The sequence below is a fragment of the Ambystoma mexicanum genome, chromosome 13 (genome assembly GCF_040938575.1).
Source record: "Ambystoma mexicanum isolate Mex_15411 chromosome 13, UKY_AmexF1_1, whole genome shotgun sequence".
Classification (NCBI taxonomy): domain Eukaryota; kingdom Metazoa; phylum Chordata; class Amphibia; order Caudata; family Ambystomatidae; genus Ambystoma; species Ambystoma mexicanum.
In genome coordinates this window covers 197,055,897-197,078,236 of record NC_090938.1, presented here as the reverse complement: position 1 = coordinate 197,078,236, position 22,340 = coordinate 197,055,897, and the positions used below count along the sequence as shown (strand labels likewise).

The window sequence follows — 22,340 nt, the reverse complement described above, 5'->3', positions numbered from 1 at the left end:
GGATACTGCAAGTCACCAAGGACTTTCGTGACCAAATGGAGGAATGAGGACCCAGGCGAAGTTCCTTTATAAGGTCACAGAATTCCAAGGTGACTTGCAATATCCCTTTGTATGTATTGTAGGAGGTATTTTATTCCTTCCAATACATGGCCTCACACTGTCATTCCATTTAATACCTTGTCTCTTGCTTAATGTTATTGTGAGACAGGCACAGTATCAAGAGACGACACAGACAAGTGAAACACAGTTTGCAAACCTTTATTCTAAGTTTAGAGGATGGTGTACACCTAGCTTGCCCTAACTCTAAGATGAGAATGTTCCCTAACAGAAAAAAAAAACTAAGGGAAGTCTGAGTCTGTCAGTCCAAAACAAAATACTGCCTGTGTCAAAACCTATGCTTTTCCCAACTTCTTCAGAATAATAGGGTGAATGGGGTTTAGCCAACTCAATAGTGTTCTAAGTAAAGTTAATGTAACAATGGAGCCTTTCTCCAGCTCCCTGCCCCAAGTTTAAGGCACTAAGGATTACAAAATGTCACAAGTTTCTCAGGGTTCACTTGTCAAAGAAAGAAAAGTTCACTTGGCACAAACCTCACTTGGCAAAAAGTTCACTTGGCAAAAGAAGTTACTGTACCTTTTCCCAGTAAATTCCTTAGGCTTCTCTGGGTCTCCTTTCCATGAACCCAGAGGTCCTCTATTTCACACTTCTTCAATGGGTCTCTTAGGCTTCCCTCGCCCAAGCTTAGACCTTTGTGGTTACCTCTGTTCAACTGGTTAAATGGTATTTCCTTATTTAGATCATGCAGCTGCTTGCTTTCAATTGCTCTCCCCTGGTCATGGCGCAGTTGTCAGACCACACGGTCCAGCCATTACAGGTCGTGCAACCAGGTGCCTTATCCTTAATAGAGTTTGTTTTTCCTTACACTTAGGGCAGTAACTGTAAACAGTCCCTTGTTCTCCTTGCACTACCCAGAGCCACGCTGCCCTGTATGCACTTACTCAGAGCATTTCTGCCCTATTTTTACCTCCCCTTTATCTTGCACTCCCCCTCCCTTTCCCCTTGCACTTCTCGTTCTCGCACTTGCACGATCTGAATGACACAAGGCCTAGTAAGATCGTTTGTCTTGTCCTCCCTCTGTCTTCCCTCCCTTATCTTGTCGCGCCTAGTAACACTTGTGTACAGGTGTGTTATAACTGACTAATCATATCATATTATATCATTGCAGCTGGTCCTGGGCAGCCACGACTCCTCAGCTCTCCTCCCAACTCGCTCTCTTTGCTGATTGCTGGTGTTCCTTTTAGACTCTCCTGAAGACTTGATGGGCTGCAGGTGGGCAGCATGGTTGATTTCAATTGCCTGATTTTGCCTGGTCTTGTTAGTGGGACATGGCGTATGAAAATGTTGATGTGCCTCTATCGGAATCTTCTTTGTCCCAGTACCATAGTGGTGGTTCTCATAGGAAATCAGTACTCCTCTTGATTTCCTCTTCTTCGTCACAGTACTTGAGTGATACTTTGGGAAAAGAAGATTTTGTGTCTTATGATAGGAAGGTGGTTTTAGTTCTTTTGCTATGGTACCCTTAGTAAATGAGGTTAACAGTCAAGGAAAAGATTGGGTCTCACAGTAGTTTATGATATTAAAGAGACGGGAGGATAAGTTATGTTATAGTTAGAAAAAGGGGTTTTACATTCCCTTGCTTTCCTCCGAGTGTGATTGTTTGACGGAAGATCTTGGGCTTGGGTAGGACAGGCGTGATTATATCCTATGACAGTAGAGGGGAGGTAGGATAGATCGGGATTAGGAAAAGGGGGATGCCAGATCTCATCTTTGGCATCCCACTTCCGTTCTTCAAACATGTGCCATCCCCGTAGTACACCTTCACAGCCTCACTCCGAGGTTAGAATCTTTCTGGCAGTGTTACCCTTCTCTTAATAAAAATAATAATAATAATAATTTAGCATTTATATAGCGCTACAAATCATCAGGTATCTGAGTGCTGCTCATTATTACCCACAGTGTGTGGTGCTCATTTATCAACCTCGGAAGGATGAAAGGCTGAGTTTGGCCCTGCCGGGATTCGAACCTGCTTCAGCAGGCTCTGCACAGATTTCAAAACAAGCGCTCTACTCGCTCTGCTATTAGACTAGCATCTTGGTTACGTCAGGGGTTTGGGGGGTTCATAAGCGGGTTAAATATCAGAATGCCCCAGATTTCTCACAAATGTAAGAGATCATCCATTTGCTGATCCATATAATCAACATAGAATCTGTTTAGATTTAAAAAGCAAAAATACAGCTCCCAATGTTTTGCAAAAAATTAGTTCAAACAGTTTAATAAAATGTATTCAAATAAAAGCTTAATGCTGTCCTTAAAAATACGTAATAACATGCTGTTTCTCGCTAACATGATTGAAACTGCAGCAGTGCACTAATTACACATTCTAACATAAGCATTTGTTTGTCACTTCGCAGCTACAATGCATCACAGAAAACTACTTTGCAAGCAAGGGCTTCTCATGGCTTTCATTAAGTGCTGCAATGGCAGCTGGAATTCTCTTTGCTGGATCAAGCATGAAGCAATCCAACAGCCCATTTGAGAGTAATAACTGGCCTGTAATAAGTACATTATTTCAAGGCATTTTTACAGATATTGTAGACTTCCATGTATTATAAGAACATTATTTACAGGCTTTCTATGGGTATTGCAGGCTGCCATATTTTATAAGCCCATAAATTGAATTTTAACTCTATTTGCAAGGTATATGTTACATGAACAATGTTTAACCTCACAACTTGTATGATGCTTGATCCAACCGCGATGAGGCTGCATGAAGAACTTACAGAACGTGCATCTCCCCATTTAATCATTTAAAGTATCTAATAAGGTTTGTGGAGACAGCAAAGACTACATGCGGCAAAGGTGTAGTACCAGAAGAGCGTACATTAAAATCTATGATTGTGAATGGGACTTGTTATTAAACCTCTTTAACAAGGATTGAGTAAGGATTGAGTAAGGATTGAGTAACGCCAGAGAGGCTACCTCTATTTGCAGTTAGCAGTGTGCTGTGTGAATGGAGGATAAGACCACAGAGGATACCATTTTTTTCAGTTCTCCTAGAGCCCATGCTCATGTTAATATATAAAAAGTGAATATGTATGCTTTGATAAGAAAGGGAGAGCAGATTCTGTTTAGGAAGGTAATCCAAGCTCATTCTTTTGAAATATTCAGCTACCTGGGATTGCACTTGTCAACAGAAAATTCCTTTGAGAGTCCCTGGTCCAAACTTTAAAGAAAAAGTTACTTGGATAGAATGGACTATGCTTGGAACTAGACCAATTGCAAGACTGAATGATCCCTAATTGTGTGCCGCCAGTTCAAACCATCTTCAAAGACTATCTTTTAAGTCATGTTTGGAGTATCTTTTTCTCTGGTAAGTTGAAAAGCTCTTTTGCTTGCATGGTTTATCAGGCTTTGGGAAGTCAAGCCACGTGATACCGTCTTCGGGTATAATGAATTTTATGGTTGCTGCTGAAAGACCAGAGTCTGTCTTGCTGTAATTTGAACAAATATTTGTAAGACCTGTGAGCAATGGGTTGAATTTGTGCTCTGGCCCGCAAGAGGAAAATGGATGGAACACGCAATGAGAATAGAGATCTCTTGAGTTGACAGCAGAAGAGCTGTGAGGATATTGCAGATGAAAGCCGCTGACTTGAAGGTCTTTACCTAAACTCAGCAAGATCCAGGTGCTCAAGTGGCTCGGCAAGAAAGAGGGAGGGGTGGGTTAGTGAGGAAAGTGGGGTAGGGTAGATGTTGTGCTCTTCTATTGATGCCCGAGGAACTGGTGTCCATTATGAGTCGGTTTTCTAAGTGAGTTTGGATTATGTGCACTGGCTTGTTGCAGGGTAGGATTGGCCCCTCGGCCTTTCGGCCCATGGCCGAGCCGAAATCGTCCCTGAGAAGTGGGGGCCGATTTCTTTTAAAAAAGCTTTTCATCCTTCTTAGGTCAATAAATGAGTACCAACTCAGGTTGGGTGATATTGTATACATATTTGTTCTATAAAAAAGAGCTAAGCGTAAGTGCTATACAATAAGATATTATCATTTGGCCTTGGACGTCTGCTTGGATTCGCAGTAATTTAGTGTACTTAGGAACAGTGCTATTTGATGCCACTTCCTGTTTTGTCAAGCGGTGAAAGGTTTCATCGCTTCCCGAGATGTCACTTTGGAGTGGGGTCAAATGACATCACTTCAAGGGATGTCATCAGAGGTCAAGGGTTGTGAGGCGAGGGTTGGGCCACTTTTATTTTGGGTGACCGGGCCTATTTCTTGTCCTAGTCCGACCCTGGCTTGTTGTATCCAGAGGGTTGAGGCCCATTGTCAGGGATTGTTTGTTGTTTAGGAATGTGTATTATGTTGGATGTGTGTTTTGAATGTTTTGTGTGTAATTTGGCTGGCCCGTAGGGTGTGTGTGGTATTTGGGAGGCATGAAGGAGAGGAGCAGGAGCAGGGGTGATTAGTAAATTGGCTACTCTCAATGTTTGTAAAGCATTATACCTTGATCACCTTCACAATACTTATAACGGTCATGATTCTTCTAATTGCAATACATTGGGTAATCTTCACAGTTTTAATTGTAAGACATTTGCTAACCTTGCAAGTTTTCTTAGATGCAATACATAGGCACATTTCACAGCTGTTCTAGGTGTTACACATTGGCTACCCTCCAAAAATCTTCTGTGTGCAATACATTAGTTGTCTTCATATTTTATCTAAGTGCTGTGTATATGCTATCCTCATAAATCTATTGTGTGCAAACTCATGGGCCAGTCTTCACCATTCTTCTGGGTGCGACACATTGGCTACCCTCAATAACTGCTAAGTACAATACATTAGCTTACTTCATATTGTAATCTAAGTGCAGTGTAAGGGCTATCCTCCTAAATCTATTGTGTGCGACCCAAGGGCTAGCCTTTACATTTCTTCTAAGTGCAATAAATAGTCTAACCTTCATATTTCTTCTAAGTTCAATGCATAGGCTAACCTTAATATTTATTCTAAGTGCAACACATGGGCCAAACTTCATATTTCTTATAAATGCAATAAATATTCTAACCTTCAAAATTCATCTAAGTGAAATACATAGGCTAACCTTCACATTACTTCTATACACAATACATCGGGTAACCGTCACATTTCTTCTAACTGCAATACCTAGGCTAACCTTCACAGTCCTTCTGAGTGCAATAATATGGGTTAACCTTCACATTTCTTCTAAATGTAATACCTAGGCTAACCTTAACAATTCATCTAAGTGCAATGCATAGGCAAATCCAAGATCCCAGTGCAGGACAACATAATGTTAAGAGTAGGCAGTAGTAATGTAGGAGTGGTTGGGGTTTCACCAGAGTACAGTAATGGCTGAACACCACACCTGGGTGTTCATTATAGGATGTCCTGTCAGGCATCCATGGGTTAACAGGGGCAAACAGGGGAAGGGAGCTGTCCAATAAAAGAGTTCACCGTCCTGTCAAAATGACTACTTCTGTCTCTCAAACTTGTAATTAATAAAAACAGAGGTAGTGGATCTTCCTGGTCTAGAAGAATTACTCCCTTCTTCTGGACAGTGAGCCAGAGTTCCAATCATAGGCTGGAACTGCACCTGAGAGAATGATTCCCTTCCCCAGGTATTGTGTTCTCAATGTCTCCACAGTGCTATGTGAATGCCTCCTTTCCCTGGGCCTTCTTCTGTTAAGCTTCACGATATATACACCACCGGGGTGTAGGGCTGCCTTCCCTTGATCTTTCTTGCCTTCACAGGGCACAACACAGGAGGTATTGCATCCTTCTCCTGATCTCTCTTGGTTTCACACTTCGCAAACGCTGAGGGGAATGCCTCCCTTTCTCAAAGCCCTGTGTGTTTCTCTTGTCATTTTGCAGTAGCCCCGGTTCACTATCCTGTCAGGTACTGTGACTATGAAGATAACTTGGGTTGCTCTTCGCAAAAGGGTTTGGGTCCCAGACCTGTGGGATTCCCCCCTTTTGGTACTACAGACCTGGTTCACTAGCGTGAAAAAACAAAAAGGGTGCCTGGCTAGGACCTGATATGCCCAGATGGGTACATTGTTGTATTTCACAAATAATCAGGGTGAAGGATCACATATAAGGTCCTTTACTGCGTAATTGCATACTCATCTAGTGAATGACAGATAATTGGAGCTGTTAGGGTTACCAAACTTGGACCCTTTATTTCGCAAGACAATTTCTTATACATTTTTATAAGTTCTTAGTGTTTATACATTTTTACAAGGCAAAACCCCAAAAAACGGACACAACATGGCCTTCTTCAGGATGGAGGAGAAGTGTTCTTGTGGTCCATAGGGTATCGTCATTTACAAATGCTGCAGTAAGTATTCGTAGACTCAGCATTGTTTCAGGAATTCGCACGTACGAGGCAGGCGCGTAGTACCGGCTTGTCTTCCTCACTAATCCACGCATTACGACTGCTACAAATATACGTACGAGCTCCCAGCTGGGCCTCTCATTAGATGTGTTCAGTTATGTACACATGAGAGAGTCACAGGATTCTTCAACACCCATGTAGTGGACATGGAGCGTTATCTAACAAGCAGCCCCCACCAATCATAGAGGGACTGGTCTACGGATACTTACCGCAGCATTTCTAAATGATGATACCCTACGGACTCCGAGTACACTTCTCCCCCGTCTTGAAGAAGGCCACTCTCACTAAAAGCTTCAAAAAATATCTTAATTTGGCTGAAAACTTATAGTGTCGACGTTCCTGTTATAACGTCTTGTAATTTATGTCACATTGTGTTTTGTTTGGTACTCCAGAGTTGCATCATGCCCTGGAAAGCACATGCTCATTTGTAAATATTGTATCACGTATGATAGAAAATGTGCATTGTTTTGAGTTTAATCCTTTGCATCTAAGATGATGGTACACAGTGGCACTACCACATTGTCAAAGTGAAAGAGCCTTCCGTTTTTTGGGGTTTTGCCTTGTAAAAATGTATAAACATTAAGAATTTATAATAATGTACAATAAATTGTCTTGCGAAATAAATAACCAAGGGTCCAAGTTTTGGTAACCCTAACAGCTCCATTTATCTGTCATTCAATATATGAGTATGCACTAATGCAGTAAAGGACCTTATATGTGATCTCTCACCCTGATTATTTTTGAAATACAACGATGGTTCACTATCCTGCCAGGTACTTGTGACTATGAAGATGACTTAGGTTATTCTTCATAAAAGGGTCCATGCCCCTGACCCATGTTCGGACACTTGTCAACCCTTCTGAAGTTCCACCAACCATCCCATAACCCAGGTACCTGAAATGGGCTTGACAGTGTTCTTCAGTCGGTCACTGGCCCTCTCGCAGCCACTGCTGCTTTCCTGTCTGCTGTTGTGGCCTCTCAGCATTTGGCTCCTCGCGGGCTATGTGTCTCCCGTCGACAGCATGTTCCAGCTGCTTCTCATATTTGGAGGCCTGCTTCTCCATGGCTCCAGTCGCTCTCTCCACGGTGGACCAGGTCGGGACAGCTCTGCCTGCGTGGCAGAGTCCCCAGCAAAAACCTTCTTGTTCTCCACTCCGGTCTGCTTCCCGTCGCACAGTTCCTCCATGGAGGGCTTCTCTTTCCTTCCTGATTTCCCTCTTCAGCTCTGACTCAGGTTTCAGAAAACACTAGATTGTCCATTCAAGTTCTTGTGAATGCTCTTTGTGCTTCCACACGTCTCCTTCATCCCAGTACTGAAATGGAAGTCTTCCAGTGAGTCAATTGGTCTCTCCCTCATCTCAGTACTTGAGGAGTCAACAATCTCCCTCGTCCCAGTATTTCCCAAATTGATGGTATGGCAAAAAGTGTTGGTGGGAGGAGCATAGGAAGGTCTGTTAGGGTTAGGTGGGCTATGGGGATACCATGTGCTCCCCAGGTTGTCACTAATCCCATATGGAGGTTTTCTTCCCCATGAGATTTGCCAGCTGAGAACCACCCCAAGGGGTCAATTTGAGTAGCAGCCTCACCTCCCTGGCCTCAAGGGAAGGGGCTCCACTTAGGGGAAAAGTGACAAAATCTTGGGATTCGTCACAGATTCTTCTAAATGAATCTCCGTCATTAGGTATGAACCTCATCGCTCATATAGTATTTTATGCAGGCTTCATCCCAAATCTTCTTTGTTAATTGTAGTTCAGAAGTTGTTGCTATATTTAAAAACATACTTTTATTGGACCATAATATTGTTACTTTTAAACATAATTGCAATTGTAATGGTGCTTGTTCATGCAGCATGGATTGCCTATTTTTTGAGATTTGTATTTAGTTCAGCCCTTGCTACCCGCTGGTGAGCCAAGAGACATCAAAAAGGAATGTTGACTGTCTGTGGGAAAGCTGGCTTAGAGTGTAGTAGGAGGTCAGCGTAATCCCTCCAAGCCTTTAGACCCACTCTTAACTTGTTGTATGTATTTATGTGGGTTTACTGTGCTACTGTTATGCCAAGGACCTCCACACAAGTCGCATCATATGTGTCATGATGAGTTTCAGCATATTGCTAATCTTCCTAGTCCTCCATCTTTCCCGCCTGTCAGCCACCGTCATTTCCCTTCACCTTGTTACTAGCCTTTTTCCATTTCCTTCCCTTCTTCTGAACTTGACCCCCAACAAAGTCAACACACATACACACACCCACAGGCTTACTAAAACGCCCAGCATTGCGTCGCTAAGCAACAGATCCCTTGCCTCTGCTTCTTCCCGGTGTCACTGGGTGTCCATGACAACTTGTACTCTCTCCGGTAAGACAGATCCATGACAACCAGACGAGAAAAGGGATGCGCTGCATTTTCTGAGATTAAGAAAATGCACGGCGTGGGGAAGCAGTTCTGCTGCAGAATTCCGGCAAGCGATTAGCAGCGGCCCAATAGTAGCCCCAGCCCCAGCATGTAGCTCTGTCTACCATGGCTGGGCCCAGCCATACAGGTGAGCATCCTTTTCTCTCTCTATCTCTCTCTCTTGCATCCAGTGTGGGCCAGCCGAGGGATGCACTCTGCTCAACCATTGCACAGGAAACCCGTGTGCTATGTGTGCCCATACATTGTATGCCAGGAAAAGGAGTTTCTCTATGATAACTAGCCGTTGTGTCTTTTTTGTACTTTTGTGTGCACATTACCTGTGTTTTGTCTCAATCCCTCTATCCTCTCTGCCTATGGATTAAGTCTAGTTAGTTTTGCCAACTGGGTGGTGCAGTGAGCATAGCCTATACACCGAAACTATTATCATGGCAGGTAAAGATAGTAGCAGGATGGAATGTGATCAGGGGCACAACTGTGTGTGTTTTGATGTTTACCCACCCATTGACCAGCCATGGTCGTGCAAGTCCCTATGGTCCTTCCCACCCACTACCTTGTGCTCCCCACCCTAAACACACCCCTCTGAGATAGATTGAGCTAGCTCTGTATTTTCTTTCCAGCCTTCTAAAAGTCATTGATTAATTGCTGCCAGAAACCAGCTCCAGGTGAAATCAAAACATCTTAACATAGTGTGCCTTCAGCAAGCTGATTTATAAGCGATATATGTGTCCTAGCATTTGTTTTCTCCACTGAATTTCTTTTAATAACAAGCATTGTCAAAGCCAGCAGTTGAGGCTCTTGTATAGACATTAGCTATTTGCCAGTTAACGCCATCACATATACCGATACTAACACTGTTTGACAGACATTGCCATCTTGTGCCTAGGCAGTGCCATTATGGCAATGCTTGGAAAACTCTGATCTCACGACAACACAACAGCCAGAACTGTGGGCTTTGCCAATCCTCGTGTTGCCATATTAGTAGGTTGGAAATGCATCATTTTGACTGAAGGTACCCTTTCTGCTATAACACATTGCGACCCTGGGTAGGTGGCACCGCACAATCATCACAGCTGTGCAAAGCAACACATGTAGCCCGCTGAGAATAGTCTAACCCTAACACACCTGCCACCAAGCCTGGACACGTTTCTAAAAACAGCTGCAGGCACATATAAAGACACAACCTGTGCCGTTGGTTTGCTGCGCCTTTACCAGTATTTGAAAACATTGATATATGTGAAATAATTGATTTTTTTAATGCAAAGCACAAACAGTATTTTGTGCTTTGCATTAAAAAAATCAATTATTTCACATATATCAATGTTTTCAAATTTCACTGCATAGATATGAAGCGTAGAGACCCCCACGTTCTCCCTATGCACCCACATGTATTATCACCCTAACCCTTTACCCCCATATATATATATATATATTTTTAATTTTTTTTAATTTTGTTATAGCTGAATAGAATCAACTTTTCAAAATTACATGATAATTCCATAAAAAGATCCCAATACATGGTTAGCATACACTTAAGGACATATAGTAAAAGAAAGCTGAACAACAACCGATACCACAGTTTGCAAAATGATATAATTACTTCAGCATATATATATATGCAGTGAAATATAACTTTAAAAAATATATATTTTGGGCTTTGCAGTAATTGTCTGCGTATAATGGGGTGATGCAGAGAAAATAATTAGCAAACGGCAATATTGATAATTCTTACAGTCCAGGGCACCAATACTTGCTGTACCTAAAATATATTGAAAACTACGGAAACTCACTTTGGCATGCGAGCTCCTCATGCCAATGCGGTTTCTCATGTTAGCTCCTCCTGCATTTATTTATAATGCAAACGAGTACATATTGGACACGTTGCACTTTTCGTTTGATTGAAGTGAGATGGTCTGTGTGCCTGTGACTCGCGCCATGATTTCAGTGGATTTCTTTTGCATATATTCAAACGATGATTCAAAACGCGTATTGCTGTTTGGGACACACACTATTTATTGTGTGAACTTTCTTTTTTGGCGGCGAGTTAACATTTCAGGTTTGTGTACCAGACCCTAAAGATGTAGGCAGGTTCAAATGATTCCCAAGGTGTATTATAAATGCATATTGTTTTATTTATTTATGTGTTTTATGATATGCAGTGGTAATGTCAGTTTCAGTTTAGAGGTCTGCAATATCCAGTAATCCAGCAATCTCAAATTGTCCCATGTCATCTCGTCCAATCAGCACTGTGGTTATTGTTTGCATTCTAATAATGTGGTGTCACAATTACAATCAGAAAACTGGCACTACTAAATCACCTTTTGTGTAGACATGGGAGCAACGTCTGCCAGACACCGCCGTAATGTTACTAACACACCATTAATGGTAGCAGCCGGAAAATGGTGGGAGTAATTGGGCATGTAATAGCAGTGCCTGGCTAATGCCTATCTAATACCTCTACACACGCCAAAACTGCTGGATTTGCCACTGCTTGTTTTTAACAGGACTTCAGTTAAGGACATGAATGTGCATATACATTAAGTGGCTTAAGACAGTTCTATTACACCAGTAGTGTGTTTACAGCACCAATTAATTACAGCATTGGCTTTCAGAAGACTGCTTTAAAAAAATCTTGGCAGGCAATTTACGCACACCGTTTGATGGTAAGGCTTGAAAAACCTAGCTAAAAGAGATCCCAGGAGGGTATTTCTTAGGTGGAAATGGGCAGGAAGTGGGTGGATATGGCCATATGAATTAGCTGCCATGGGAAGGAAATGAGTTAGTAAATAACCAAAAAACATCGACAAGCATTGTGTTCCTTCTCATAAACCATCTCTTTGTAGCTTTAGCGTTCCTAGCATTAGTTTTGGCTTAGAGGTGGAACAAAGGATTGGTATGGTTTGACCGTGGCATAATTTTTCGCAGCGGTTTTGACCATAGTCAATTTTGCTGCGAACACAATTTTGCTGTGGGCAAAATCATAGCAATCCATCCTCACTGCCTCCCCCAATACATCCCCACCTCGCCCCAATACATCCCCACCCCCTCACCCTTCACTGTCCGCTTTACACCTGACACTGCAGCATAAGTTCCGTCCCTGTAACACGGGTTGGAACCGACGCCACAGGGTCCCTTATTCTGTTTTTTTTTAAAGTCCCCCGCTTCCAATGTCCTGAAGGTGGGGGACACCCCTGCAACCCCCGTTCCCATTATAGTGGGCAGGGGGAGCGGCAGACGCCCCCGCAACTCCCGTTCCCCTTGTTATAATGAAACAGTACGGCCCATTTTACCCAATTTTTGGTTGTACGATCATTTCGTTCAGCCTAAATTTGGTCAAATGGGGCATACGGTCAAACAAATTCAGTCAAATTGTCCAATGCCGGCACCAAGGCACCAACTTATAGCAAAACTGAAAAGAGGATCCCATAAATTGCTCAGACCTGACATGAAACCACAGGATAACAAAGTAAATGCTAAATGTGTTTCTGTTTGGAAATATCGCCCTCTCTGTATATGCAACGAATGTTGATGTTTAGGCCTGACTATTTAGTCAGCGGGATATTGCATCCTGGCACTTCTAATATGCATTTTTGAGTACATGCTGGGACTGCAAGTCCCATACATCAATACACTGCCTGATACAAAGTCTCACTGGATAAAGCTGACTCAGGTGCAATAGGGCTAATGGAAAACAATGGATTTAGTTAGTAAACACTTTTAATCTTCTCCTTAATGTGAATGCTAGTGAGAGCATCTGCAAAAATAAACCAGATGTTAATCAAATCAACTTAATTCAGCATCTTTCCTTTCTGGCTGCAGGTTTTCTTATCCCAAGCTGGGCTTCGCTGTCTTTTTTAGGCATTGGGTCTGATGGTCGTGGAATTGGTTATAAAACCAAAAAGGTAGGTTGGCCTCATTGAAACCTTAAACACTGGGGCTAATAATCATGAAACATCACAAATGTGTGTTAGGTTGAAACAAATGTACAACACACGTCTAATAAATAAAATAAGCATTTTATCCACAAGATCATTTTTAAGTGATAAATAGAATCCCCACACACCTAAAATTCATCACATATGAAGAAAAATTCTCAATACATAAATCCACAAATTCACATAAAATACATTTAAAATTTCAGAAAACAAAGCAATTTCTTGAATTTCAAATGCATATAGCATGGAATTGTTTCTGTCAGATAAAGGTTTGTCAAACCACCTTGCTCCATTGTCTTATGGGGTTCAGACCCACGCATGTCTTTGGATTGCTCCTATCACTCAACCCCCATTCAGCTCTGTCACCCCGAAAGCTCTTCATCCAAACCCATGGTCAGCTTTCTGATTCCAGGGTCTGCCAGCAGCTTAACCGCCTCCCCCCGCACCCCGCTATATCCTTCTTCATGTGGCAGCCCCCTGCTTTTTGGCAGCTCTGCTATTCGGCAGTCCCTTGTCCTTCCTCAACACCGACTTCAAACAGTTCATCTCGACTCCCATTGCCTCGGTTTCCCGCCTTTTATTCCTCAGTCGCATATCCGTAGGCCGGGTTGGATGATCGTACCAATCCCATATCAGCCTCTCCTAGACCGCGATGGTGGTTGCTAGGAGGGTACAACAAACATTGAACATGACCTGAAAGGGAAGCTTTCAGTTTGGAATCAGTCTCAGGTAGTGATTTGAAAAATAATTGCCACTATGTAGACATGTAGCACTGGTTAGTTGTCCCTAGCTGTTGACATGAACACTTTCATCTAGTTGTAGTGTGGTGACCATGAAATGGTTTTCAATTGCTCTTTCTCAGCTGTGGCAGCATCAGCCAAAAAACAAAAAAAGCACAAGGAGTGACGATCACATTTTTAGAAACATTTCATAGTTTAAGGTCCAGGAACATTTTATTTTTTAAAACAGTATCACACATATTTTGTTCAGACTAACCAACCACAGTGTATCACTCATCATCATTGAAGACATATTTAAAACCAATTTCAATGGCATAAAATGCCCTGATGAAGCACTGTGAGCCAAGGTAGGGTAGCTCTGGCATGAACTTGACATTGACAAATGTACCATATGTCACATTTATTATCATGGTGATATGATATGATATGCTATGATATTTCAGTTATAGCGCACCCATACACAAGTGTTTCAGCGCGCGACCAGGCAAAGGGAGTGGGAACAGAGGGAAGACATGGACAGCGATCTTACTAGGTCAAGTGACATTGAAAACGCGCAAGTGCAGGGGAGAAATGGTGCAAATGAAATGGCTTCTGTAGACTGGTTGAAAGTAATGGTGATATCGACTGGCCACTTGATAAATAGGACTGCAGACAAGCTCTTGTAGATGTCCTAAGATAACTCAAATCCTATGTGGTTAATAATCACAGGTACCGACTCTTCGTTTGTTGGGCTTGTCTGTATCTTTTGGTGTCCAGTCAATGGATCGATTACAAAAGGTTCAAATGCAAAAGGTGAGAGTCAATAGGATCGAAAACCAGACGTTTTTTTTTTTTTTTAAATTATATATATATATGTTTTGGGTTTCCGTGTAGGTAAAAAAGGTGTTTTTTTACCACAAAAACGGAGGTTGGGGGGGGTCCCCTCTGCCGACTGCCTACTAACATGCTAAAAATAATATGATGGGCCCGCGCCAGCTGCCTACTTAGTCCCCTTTGTGGAAAGTGAGGTCTGTGAAAGATGCAAAGGAATTCAGCATCATGCAGTTCATGCCCGGTGACCATCAACTAACATGACAGGCATACATGTAAAGTGCAACTGCATCTTGGCTCTGAATAGCAAATGTTCATTGTAACCCAACTTCATGGTACTCCTTTTAGTAACCTCGGGCGGATAAAGAGCAAAGTGGACCGGCTCTGTTCGAATCTATGACCATGAGGAAACATGCACACAGCTGCATTAGCCCACTGAGCCACAGACCCAGCATCATTAGCTTAAAATAGTATTTCCTGTAAACCTAAATATTTTTCATAGTTTTCTTTCAGTACTTGACTGGATTTGGACTCCGGCTATTTTTACGCAATACTACTATGTGACCCCACATTCCATATTTGACTTCCTACCCATTAACAACACTGTATTTCAATCAAGACCTTTGACAATATGCATAAGATCAATACGAGCAAAACCAAAGCTAAAAAGATGCAGGTTTTTTACAGTGCTTATTTGTGCTATGATCTGGAAACTTCTACATTCCAGAAAAGAAAGGTCATTGCGGAGGGCCAGAGTTGTCCAACGGCAGGCCTCGAGGGTCAGAAACCTGATGGCTTTTAGGATATCCCTCATTAATATTCCTGAGAAAACATTTCCATACATTTAGAGTAAGTGTATGCAAATTTATCTCATGAATATTAATGAGGGATATCTTGAAAATCCGACATGGATCAGCCCTCAAGGCCTGTAGTTGGACAACTACTATAGCTCTTGCACGTATATATGTTGGTTATTAGTGTGCACCTATCTAAGAAGCACGATAGCGTGGAGCAACCAGAGGAAACAGGAGGATACAGTATGATGGCTAGAAATAGAAGAATGATGGGTACAGTTAGAAAAGTATAGTGAGTGAGGCATACAGAGGGTGAAGTCATGGATACTGGTTAGGGAAGTACAGTTAAACCGGGTGCAGGTCTGGGACAGGGAAGTTATGCAGGTACTGAAATGCAGGCCTACACTGCATATTAGCTGAACTGTGGCTATTATGAATTAAACCCATCTAAAAGCCTGGGCAGTATAGACCTGCCCTGCATTTGCATTTGGTCGCAAGTACAAGGCATTGTTTGAAACATATTTTGACGCCCTTGGAGGCCAGTGCTATTTCCTTTCCAGGGGGAGGGCAATGGAGGGGGGGGATTTCTCGTCTTCAGGGCCCGCCGCCTGACTCTTAGTGGAAAAACTAGCACAGGTTCTCTAAGGACTCCCCGATGATACAAAGGACAGTTTCCTGTTCTCATGCCTGGTTTCTCCATCTACTCAGACAGGCAAAGGATGGGCTTCCTCTGCGACGTAGAGCCACTCCATACACACGTACGTCCAGGAGAGATCTGAACAGCTCACAGGCATACTGTGTCTTTCCTGTCAGCCCTTCATTCCATTGGTAGACGTGCACCAAAAAAGTAGTGGAACTGAGAACCAAGCGGGGGATGGAGTAGGCAGGAACGGAGCAACGTGCAACACATTGTTCAAGGGTTGCAGTCATGCTGGTTGACGGGCAATTGAGTTGAAACTGATGCCACTAGCTTTAACTGCTATAAGGTGGTAAAGTGGAGACTTGTGCTTTAACTTCACAAAGAACACGTCCGCAATGGCAAAAATGGTTGCAAAAAGTGGAGGCGCTGTTGACAGTAAAACAAATAAAAGTAATGGAACAGCGCTCCCGACCGTTCCTGCTCACTTCAACCACTCCTTCATTCGCTCTACTTTAGTTGGTGCCTCCTTCCCTCCAACAACTTTCCTTTCCTTCTCACATCTGTTTTCCCTGACTCCCTGCTGCACCAATTCTTCCCATAATCCAATCTTCGAATCTTCTTCAACTTGCATGCATCTCGGTTACGGTGTGAAACATTCAGTTGCCATTTGGGCAAAGTTCGAATGTACAAACACTGAGATACAACCCGACAAAACAGTTGCAATTGTGAAATCTTGGCATTAAAATCAATGCTTGTCAAGTCTGTTGTCACCTACATAGAACTGCTCACTGATCCTAACATAGCGTGAGTGAGACAGACAGTGAGGGAGCGAGGGGGGGGGGCGGAGGGAGAGAGAGGGAATGAGAGACCTTAGAAGAGGGAGCAGTAGAATTCAGAACTGGAATATGAGAGAACAATATGGTAGAATAATGGAAATTATGAAGGTAGATGGAGAATTAGGTAATGGAGGCGCAGGGTGGGAATCTTTCAGAATTATTACTTCACCATTTCTCTTTCCTAAATAACATATTTTAGCATTGTTTTAAATTGCTTTTTTAATAGTTAGGGAGCGACAGCCTTAAAGTGCTTGACTCAAATGCTTCTGCGAAGAATACAACAAATGGTTTGATTTGGCTCAAGCCAGTCAAGCATCTATAGAAATGGTTTCCAAGTAGAATCCAGCTCGGGAGGATAGCTCGCGGCAACGCGCTCGTCTTGGAAGCAAGGCGACACGCAGCGACACAGGTTCGGTCCCAGCATCTGCACTTAGAAACCTCTGGGTATTAAGTGCGTTATAAATAACCCATCGCGTTACATTGTTACATGTCTGATTCCGCTAATCTGGAACTCAAATCGGTTCGATTCAATTCAAGCCAGTAAGCCACTATGGTAGGACTTGGGTTAAAGGATTATTCAAGAGGTGAGATGGATTGATTCAAGTTAGATTAGTCCTTTTCAAAACATTGGATACTATTGATCCAAACCATTTCGAGATGGATCAATTTAATGGGGAAAGTGAAAGCTGAGCAAATTTCGATAGCGACAAAGTTTTACAAATTAAATGAGCAATACAGAAAAAAGGCATCTTGCTCAAAGGCGCTCATTAAGAGTTTGGCGATGAAAAAAATGACAGTCATTTGGTTAATGCCGCTTTCTTTGGTGTCAGGGGTTAAAGTTGTAGAGGTATTTGGAAAACGTGAAGGAATTACAATGGGCAGAATTACCACTGTGATATTTCCTTCGAAGTCCTATGTACTCTGCAAATGGCGTCTAACACCAAATCTACCACAATCGCTCTCTCCAGGATAGCATGTTTTTGAAGAGTTTTCATTCGCTGGGACTGGGCAAATTTGAATGGGTTGGATGCTCCCAGACTTTCAGCCCTTTAGTGTTGCCCTTTTCCACTATGGAGAAGAGCACTTTAGAGTAGAAGTGGAGGAGGACCCCATTGACCATTCGCCCAGGTCCAAACTCCACATGCCTAGTGTCTGCTGAGGATATACTCTTAGCTCAGGGATCCCTGAGAATAGTGCCAACATTCGACATTTATTTCAGAGGATATCCTCATCTTCTCTCAAAATGGCTTCTACGGTTACTCGAATGTCAGAAGCTGGACAATGCCCCTCATTCAGTATTAACATTAGCAATCACCTCATGTCTCTGAGTGCTTAAGTCTGTGTTCTCTTCTTGGACTTGGGCCAGACTGGATTCCCTGACCAATGGTTCTGTTTGAGAGGGGGAAGCCCTCCTCCTTATAAGATCCAGGATCTTTTTCCATGATCGTTTTATATATCTGGTTCATCCCATGAGTCCTCCGATGAGGCTGACATCCCACTCTCTTTACCTTGTACAAAACAATTATTTATGTCTTTGACTTCTTCTGTTTTCTTTGCCTCTCCCTCGAATTTCTCAGTTCAATGGATGATGGTACATTCGGTACTGACGCTTTTTGTGCAAAATATCGTAAAAATGGATGAAAGCCTGTTCCTTTCTGCACGTTTTTAATATATTTTTATGTTTTTTTGACTTCCAATCTATTTTTTTGTATTTATTTATTGTGCATTTGTTATGAACTTAGACAACAGTAAATTGTGTTTCAAAGCGCTCACAGGGCAACAGGGTTAGAAAACAATTAATACACTGGAGGATAAAAGACTAACCTACTAGGCCATGTGAGCATTCAGAGCATGAAAGTTCAGAGAGAGGGTCGGGAGAAGAGGGAGAGAGGATAAGTGCTGAAGTACTCATGTTTGTGAGTGAGCAGCAGGTGTAAGTGCCCAGTGTGGGAAGTGCTAGGGAATTTTAAGCTATAATAATAAATGAGTAGGTGCAGGCCTACAGTGGCGAAGGCCAGTAAGTGCCAGGGCAAGTGCTGTGTGTAGGCAGAGGCTGGGGTGATTGGTGTGGGAGGCCAGGGCTCTGAAGGACACATAAGGGCCCTGGCCACCAATCTCAGCAACTGTAGGGGATTAGCAAAGGAGGGAGGAAGGGAAGGAGGAGGTGAAAAGGAATGTCCCGAGGAGCTTCCGGGATATGAGAAGGTCCGGCACAGGATGAAGAGGACGGGGTACGTTCTTCCAAAGGAGGGAGCCAGCTGAGCAAAGAGATCAGCCTTCGGCCCTCCGTTTAGCAAAATGCTTGACACACAGAGCGTTGGTACCAGAGGGATGTAGTCTTCTAGGGGGAGAATATTTAGTAAGAGCAAGTTGCAGATAATGTGGTCCCTAGCCAGCATTATGGATGATGCAGAGGGATTTGAACTTGATCCTTGCAGCAACCGGAGGTCAGTGAAGAGTTTTTAGGACAGAGAGGTGTGGCCCCTGGATAAATCTTGCTACCCTATTCTGCTAATATTGAGCTTCTGGGGGAAGTGGGAAAAGGGAGGATTCCTTTGAGAAGGACTTCTTGGCACTGTCCTGAAAGTGAGGAAGGAAGGAAAGAGAAGAGACAAAGATGACTCCAAGGTTGCTGGCTTCGGATGAAGGAGAAAGGGGAGAGCCCATAGAGATTTGCCACAGTGTGGGGAAGAAAGGGAAGTGCACCAGGATTGGATGGCAGATAGGCAATCCCGGATGATGGAAGAAGCAAGAGGGTCAGCAGGAAGTTTGAAGAAGAGTTGTTTGTCATCTGCATAGCACAAGAAGTTGGGAGAGAAGGAGGAAATGATGGGTGTCAACGGAGCAAGGGAAGTGTTAAAGAGCCAGGGGAGAGATTGGAGCCCTGGGGTCACCCCAGGTGGAGAAAGAGGTAGGTGAGGAGAAGGTGCTCAGAATAACAGGGATGGACGGTCAGTTAAGAAAGAGTTCAGCCAGTCCAGTGCCCGCTTTGAGATACCCAGGGTATCATGGAGCCGTTTTATGAGGATATAGGGGTTGACCATGTCAAAGGCAGAGGAGAGGTCAAGTAGAATGAGGACAGCTGAAGAGTTAGAATCCAGAGAGGCTCTCATTACTTGGATGGAGTACCCTCTTCTTCACCCCTTGCCTTCTCCTTTTTTCAACTAAGGGATCGTTCTGCGTCTCTGTGTCTTGAGAGATTCTAGACACAGCTTACTTTGGGGATGGGGTTCGCTGGGGCTTTTTTGTTTTTCGTGGTCATCCATTTTTGCTGACTTTGGTGAAGACTTAATACCTTTAGTACCACCAGTATTTTATTTAACTGGGCCAAATAGGAACTTATTTCAGCCCTTATGTTATCGGATAACCTAACCCTTGCCCCATCACCAAGTATAGGATGGCAGCAGGAGAAGACCCCAATGTGTCAGTATCAACTTCAGATGGAAACCTACTTTCTTTTCCCTCGAATGTGAGGATGTGTGTGATGACTGCAAACTTAAAATGGCAAACACGAAAATGTCAATTATTTTCTTGAACATTTTCCACACTTATTTGGTGGCAGGTGACCCCGGAAGTCCACCCTGTACTCCCCTTATATTTTGTATAGCCCTAAACCCCATTCCACCCACATATAATTGCAGGGAAATGTGCATCTCAGAATTCCGTATTTTCGCTTTCGGAATTTTAAAGTTCGCAGTGATGACATGATACTGAATGTGATTGTCCGATGCATTCTCTTCCATTTGAAATCTTCCGCTTATATCGGCAGAAAGACTTTCATTCCCATTAGAGTCCTGTTCTGTAACCATGCATGGTGAAGCACTCAGCCTATTCGCATTCACCATCAGCTCTGCTAGTTCATTCTCTAAACTTAGGCACATCTCCATTAATGAGGAATTTGATAGATGCCCTGGGCCATCCATAACAAGGGTTACCTACCAATCTTCTGGCGGTAGCGGATTAACTGAACTTTCCTTAACAACTTCGCCCCCTGGTGCACCAACTTTTACGCGTGGATGTATGAATTTGTTCCATGTTTTGGGAAATAGTCTATTATTTTTACATTGCAGGCTTGAGTCTCTTCTACCCTTGTCAGCTCGAGGGGTAAATAACCATGTTTAACCTGTGACAGTGATCCAAGCCAACGGGGATGGCGTATTTTAGCCCGTAGGGGTATCATGTGTACTGTACCATAAGGGCCCCAGTAGAATCACACAACAGAGTGGCCTCACTTGAGTCTACTGATAGTCACGGGTCCAAAGGTTTTGCTTCTGCAAACAGCTGAATTTTCCCGCGAAGCAGGATAACTTGGCTCGCGCTTCCGCTGATGGTGTTTTCTGGAGGCTCCTCCTCCACTCTCAGACAGGATTCTAGAGCCTGCTACAGTACTCCTCCCGTCCTCTGGAGTCCTTCAGCAACTGCGCTTGGCTCGGGCTTAGCTTGCGTGAATGCCACCAGCTCTTTCAATGGCGTTTTCAGGAGGCTCCTCCTCCACTCTCACATGGGATTCTAGATCCTGCTGCAGTACTCCTCCCGTCCTCTGGAGTCCTTCAGCAACTGCGCTTGGCTCGGTCTTAGCTTGCGTGAATGCCACTGGCTCTTTCAATGGCATTTTCAGGAGACTCCTCCTCCACTCTCACATGGGATTCTAGATCCTGCTGCAGTACTCCTCCCGTCCTCTGGAGTCCTTCAGCAACTGCGCTTGGCTCGGGCTTAGCTTGCGTGAATGCCACCGGCTCTTTCAATGGCGTTTTCAGGAGGCTCCTCCTCCACTCTCACACGTGATTCTAGCCGGCTGTTGCTGCACTCCTTCCATCCTCTCGAGGCCTTCATCTGCGCTTGGCTCGTGCTTTTTGGTCATCTATGACAATGCAAGAATGGGGAGTTTTATTATTTGGCTAGAGTGGCATTTGTTTGCAGCCTGTCTCACCATTTCTTACTGTGTCATCGCACTTGTTGCTGTGCATGTATGATAAAGCTAGCATGATGTCCTGGCAGGATAGCTCAGCAGCAACATGCTCACCTTGGAAATAAGATGACACAAAGCAACACAGGTTCGATCCCCGGGTCTGCGCTTAGAAACCTCTGGGTATTAAGGGTGTTATAAATGCATAACTAAGACATATTCCTGTAACAGCGCCTCAATGCCCCCAGGCTGTGTGAGCGCTTTAAAAATGCAAATAAATAAATAAAATGAATAAATGATATGTGTTATTACGTGACTAGACTGGGCTTTTGGTGCATCCAGTTTAGCCATATCTTACTGTGGCATTACCTTTTTACTGGTCATCTAATTTAATGGGACAGTCTAGCTAGTGCTTACTGTGCCATGGCATTTTTTCTGGGCATCTAGCATAAAAAAAAAATCTTGTCAACAAAAATACTTCTTGTATACTTATACTAGTACCCGTTTTCTTATTGTGGCATGGCAAATTACAATGACATAGCTGACAGGGGGACGTACTTATGTGGCGCTACTGCCACGTATGCGGAGCTACTGTCATATACTGCTAGAGCCGACCTGAGCATGTTGTATTACAATATAATTACTGGCTTTATGCACAAAGCATACGGGAGTATGTTCCCATACAGGAATACTGGCATATATTGGTGCAAAGGCCTCATGAAAATGCATGGGGGCTGCTCCTTACACTGTTGGTGAATTGTTACTATTGGATTTTTTGATTTGGCAAAATCAATTACAAACAATCTGGCTTTTT

At 43.3% G+C, this 22,340-nt stretch overlaps 1 protein-coding gene across 7 annotated transcripts in view; it reads left to right on the top strand.

Moving 5' to 3' along the window:
- Positions 1-22,340, top strand: part of NAV1 (neuron navigator 1) — a 999,939-nt gene that overhangs the window by 236,123 nt on the left and 741,476 nt on the right. Inside the window, exon 1 of one of the 7 annotated variants that reach the window (XM_069633623.1) lies at positions 8,893-8,995. The exons of the other annotated variants lie outside the window; for them this stretch is intronic. The gene's annotated coding sequence lies outside the window, so the exon portion shown is untranslated. Of the gene's footprint in view, positions 1-8,892; positions 8,996-22,340 lie in introns of those variants that run through there. 7 annotated transcript variants of the gene reach the window in all.